The sequence below is a fragment of the Phoca vitulina genome, unplaced genomic scaffold, assembly GCF_004348235.1.
Source record: "Phoca vitulina isolate PV1807 unplaced genomic scaffold, GSC_HSeal_1.0 scaffold32, whole genome shotgun sequence".
In the NCBI taxonomy this organism is placed as follows: Eukaryota; Metazoa; Chordata; class Mammalia; order Carnivora; family Phocidae; genus Phoca; species Phoca vitulina.
The window spans coordinates 5050182-5055776 of record NW_022589735.1 but is presented as its reverse complement, the minus strand read 5'-3'; positions in this window follow the sequence as shown (position 1 = coordinate 5055776).

The following is a 5595-nucleotide window of genomic DNA, read 5'->3' as shown; positions in this document are numbered from 1 at the left end:
CAGCCATAGGGGTGAGGGATGATTGTTATTGTTCCATGCATCTTCTTGAGATAGAGACCTGCGTAAGTAAAACCATACTTCTGTTTTCCAAGATCCAAGGTACCAATCCCGGGGACTGTCAGGCGGGATCAGGGGGCAGCACTTGGGTAACATTCTCAGATTTGGTAAGTGGCTGGCCTGCTGATAGAGGAGATTAAGGTGCTTTTGATCTCCTTGCCCCTAATGGCAATATCTCTAGTTTTAAAAGTGACTCGGGAAAGTCTTCCTTTGAACAGCCAAGAGATTGCTTCGGGAAGAGCAAGTCCTCCTCTAAACAGCTTGTCTGGGGAGTGAGGCTGCTGAATTGTAAATGTAGTTACATGAATTTTTCCTTCCATTTGCTTAAGATCGAGGGTTTGGCCCACAGATCCACTAGTTGATGATTCACAGTGTCCGGGGGCTCCTTACCCCCTCCCCAAGTCAGACTGTATGTGGAGGCTGCCAGTACATGAGGGCTATCTCTAGACAGTCAGATCTTGTCTCTGCATTTGTCCAAGGATCTGTCCGCAGGCTGGTCCTGCTAGGGACTCTGCTCTGCTGCAACAGCCTGAAACTAGCCTTAGCCCTCAGCCGGTTATTTTGGGTGGGTGGACGTGAGGAAGGCACCCTTGAAGGTGGTAGGGTTATATAAGATATCCTGATGAGATGAAGTGGGGGAGTAGCACTTCCTTCCTTGTGCACGTGTGCGCATGTGCGTGCATGTGCGTGTGCGTGTTCTCTGGCCCTGGGTGTCTGGAGAGCTGTAAGAATGAGTCAGAACTCAGATGTCAGACCATCAATGTAAGAAAGTTTAACATTTCACCCCTCACTCACTGCTTTATGAAATGGAGGTAACAGGTGTAAACCCCAGAATCTAGAGTGCTTGGCTTCAAGTTCTGGTTCTCTAGTTATTAGCTCTGTGGCCTTGGCTGAGTCATTATGTGTCTCTGAGCATGAATTTCCTCAGCTGCCAAACAGTATCTAGTTCAGAGTCATGAGAAATGAATTAACGCATAGAAAAAATACTGCCTACTTTACCTGTTGTGCACTCAACACATGGTTGTTGTTATGATTAATCTAGGGTTATTTATTCTTTCATTGATTGTGCACAAATTCCTTACCTCGTTACCATTCATTAGCTGTATGTACGAGGAGCTGTGGGACTAAGGGAGAAAAGTCAGATTTCAGTTTAATTTCATTACAAAAGAATAAATGCACAAAAAGTAAAATTGTGTCTAAAAGCATATAAATACATACCAAAAGAGAGAGTTTATTAGCTGTTAATACTTATATTTAATGAGAGCTTCCACCTAGGATGTGAGTAGTTGCAAGATAAAATTGCTCCCCCCCAACAATAAGAACAAGCCAGACACTTTATAAGATCATATATTTTAAAGTCTGTCAGAGAGCCGAGGACACAAGGTAACCTAAAAAATAAAAACCCAAAGGGCGGCAGCCCCTCCAAGGAGATGGAACACATGATTGTTCCACCTTGGGCAGAGCAGCTCAAGGAGAAGGTAGCCATATAGAAGCGAGTAAGAAGGAAACAGCGGGGATTGTAATGAATTCTTAAGAGCCCAGTGTGGGCTAGTATAACAGTTTAGAATTCTTGGAAGCCCCAAACCCAAGAAGTGTCTACTTGCTCACTTTTGTCCATGGGCCTCCACTGAGAGCTGACAAGGAAGATTGGGGGTGAGGCAGAAGAATAGAGAAAGAACTCTCTGCAGGACCTGCCTGAGTCTGAGTTAAAGCAAGAGGAACAATAAAAACCCTTCCATGCTCCTTACCTTCCAAGGGTAAGAGGTAGGGGTTATCTGCTGGGGGAGGAAAGGAACACTGACCCTTCCCCTCCCAATGGCAGAGGTACACAAGGCCTGTCTAGCACTGAGGCTAGAGCAGGAGAACCAAGAAAAACCCTTTTGTGCTGAGAAACCCTCTCAGACCCTGAATGGGAAGGAGTCAGTGGTCGCCTGCCCAAGCTCTGGATTCTGCACTGAATATGAGATAGTGGTCATCTCAGTATGGGGGAAAGGCAGGGAGCTGAGAGTGATCCTCTCTGAGCACAGGTAGGTACAGCTGCCCAAGTACGTTCTCCGAACGCTGGGCCGTGCACTGAGCCCCAGGCAGCAGTGTACCACTAGGAAAGGAGCGGGACAGCTGAGAGACCTCTTCTGCAGCTCAGAGCATGCTGAAAACATAGGTGCTGTGGGAGCATTTAGAAAAACTCTCTGTTACTTTAGCTTCGCCCGAAGTATGGGGTACCACTAACTATGGGCAGGCTCATTATGGGATATGATAGGGCACTACTAAGAAAATTTGAAGCCTGTGGTACACAAAATATTACTAAGACAGTAACAACGTCCAAATCCAGCTCAGCTGCAGACTAGATACTAACTCAACTTCCCACATTAACATCCTGATAGAAGAAGAGAATTCTCTATTTGGGGGAATATTTGCCTCAGTCTGTACTATATTTTGCACACAACATGTGGCATTCATTATAAAATTATGATACACAACTCCCCCCAAACAATGATATAACTGCTTGTCAAGGATAAAATAATTAACCGAAGAAGATTAGAGTTGGCCCAAATATTAGAATTATCAAACAGGTATCGTAAAATAACTATGATAAATATGCTAAAGGATCTAGTGGAAAAGGTGAGCAACAGGTATGAGCACATGGAGAATTTCAGCAGAGGTAAGGAAGCTATAAAGAAAAATCTCAATGGAAATGCTAAAAATGAAAAATAGGTTGTCAGGCATGCAAAAGTCTGTGGATGAACTTATTAGGAGATTGGACACAACAGAGGGAAGAATCAATAAACTCAAAGGCATGCCAACAGAAATGATCTACCCTGAAACAAGAGAAAAAAGAATGAAAACATGCAACAGAGCACCTGAGGTCTATGGGGCTATACTGAAAGGTCTAACCTGCGTGGAATTGAAGTCCTAGAAGAAGATGAGAGAGAAAGGGCAGAAAAAATATTTGAAGAGATAAAAATCACTTTCCAAAACTAGTGAAAAAAAAAAATCACAGCTTCATGAAGCCTGGAGAACCCCAAGCATGATCATAGTCACATTGCTAAAAGCAAAGGACAAAGAAAAAAAAAAATCTTGAAAGCAGTCTGAGAGAAAAGAAAAATCCCACATAGAACAGCAATGTTAAGAATGACAGTTGACTTCTCATCAGTAGAATAGAGATCAGAAGACAATGATGTCATCTCCACAGTGCTGCAAGGGTCAATAAACAAAAACTAGAATTCTATATGCAGTGAAAATAGACTTCACAAATGAAGATGAAATATGGACATTTTCATGATTGAAAGAATCAATCTCCAGGAGAGCAGAAAATGCTAAATGGGGTTCTCTGGATTGAGAGAAAATGATTTCAGTTGGAAACCTTGTCCTATAGGAAGGACTTGTATGAATGAAGAATACCAGAAAGAGTCAGCAGCTCTATAAATAAAAAGTACTTTTAAGACTCTAAAGATAATTGGTCATTTAAAGTAAAAATAATAACAGAGGAACATGGGGGTTTATAGTCTTTTAGAACTAAAACCTTTGGCAACAAGAACACCAACAGTGGGAGGGTTGTGAGTGGAAATATATTGTCATTGAGTTCTTACATTGTTCATGAAGTAATACTTTCTGAAAATTAACTGTGATGAATTAAGAATAAGCATGTAATCCCTAGAAAGCTCTTTGAAAATAAGATACAAGTAGGCATGCCTAAAATGTTAATAGAGAAAAGATGAAATGAAATGCAAAAATGCTTATTTCATCCCAAAAATCCAGGATGGGAGTAACAGAAAAACAAAGGTCATAAAGGACAAATAATAATCAAACCCAAATTTGGTATATTCAAAATCAAAATATATAAATAATGGAATTAAACGCAAATGGATTAACCTTCCCAATTAAAAAGCCCAGAGATTGTCATACTGGATAAAAGTGTAAGAATATATGTGGTTTATAGGAAGTACAACATAAACATAAAGTCATGAACAGGTTGAAAGTAACAGTTTGGGAAAAGGTACCATGCAAACACGATGCATAGGAGAACAGGTGATGCTATACTAATTTCAGAACAGGTAGACTTCAAGATGATAAAAAGATAAAAGGGGCATTTTATAAGGCCATTAATTCATCAAAAGGATATAAAAATATAAACTGTATTTGTACCTAATAATGAAACTCCAAAATACATGAAGTAAATTGACAGAATTAAAGCTGAATCCTAGCTGAAGAGTTTAAGACCCTTCTCTCAGTAATCGATAGGTTGAAAGATTAATGAGTGTTTGGAAGATCTGAACAACACTGCCAATGACCTAATGGAACTGACTTTTATAGAACACTCCACCCAACAGAAGCCAAATGCACATACTTCTCATGTGGACCTGGAGCATTCCCCAACAAAGATCACAAACTAGACCATAAAACAACTCTAAATAAATTTCTGAAGTTTTCTAAAGGCTGAATTTCTAAGTATGTTCTCTGAACAAAATGGAATTAAAGTAGAAATCAATGACAACAAGTTATCTACAAAATTCCTCACATATTTGGAAATTAACACACAATGAAATAACCCACAAGTCAAAGAAGAAATCTCAAAGGGAATTAGAAAGTACTTTAAAGATAGTGAAAAGACGACATCAGAATTTTTGAGTGCACATATTTTAAAGGGAAATGGAAAGCTTTACATGCTTATATTAGAAAGTAAGAAAGGCACATAATCAGCGATCTTTGCACCTTAAAAAGCTAAGATGAGCTAATTAAATCATAATAAGAGTGGAAAGCAATGAAATAGAAAACAAATAATAAAGCAGATCAGCAAAGACTGAAGCCAGTTTGTTCAAAAGATTAATAAAATTGATAAACACTTAGGAAAATTTATTGTTTCAGAGAGAGTTTGAGCTTTGCAAGATAAAAAGTTCTAGAGATGGGCTACACAACAATGGTGAACTGTAGACTTAGAAATGGTTATGAGGATAAATTTTATGTGTTTTCTAACTAGAGTAAACAATTAAAAAAGGAAAAAGATACAAATTACTAATATCAGAAATAGAGAGGGCATCACTAAAGATATTTGAAGGATAATGAAGTGATATTATGAAAAACTTTATGCCAGTAAATTCAGTAACTAAGATGAAAGGGACAAATGACTTGAAAAACAGAACTTAAAAACCCAACAAGAAGAAAGAGAAAAATTTAAGCCTTACATTCATGAAAGAAATTAAGGTTTTTAAAAAAGATTTTATTTATTTATTTGACAGAAAGAGAGAGAGGAGCACAAGCAGGGAGAGGGGCAGAGGGAGAGGGAGAAGCAGATTCCCCGCTGAGCAGGGAGCCCAATGTGGGGTTCAATCTCAGGACCCTGAGATTGTGACTTAAACCAAAGGCAGATGCTTTACTGGCTGAGCCACCCAGGTGCCCAAGAAATTGTCTTTATTATTAAACAGCTTCCCATAAACAAAAGTGTAGGCCCAGAGAGTTTGTCTTATGAATTCTTTCATATGTTTAAGGAAAAAAAATAATACCAATCCTATACATACTTTTTCAGAAAACAGAGTATTA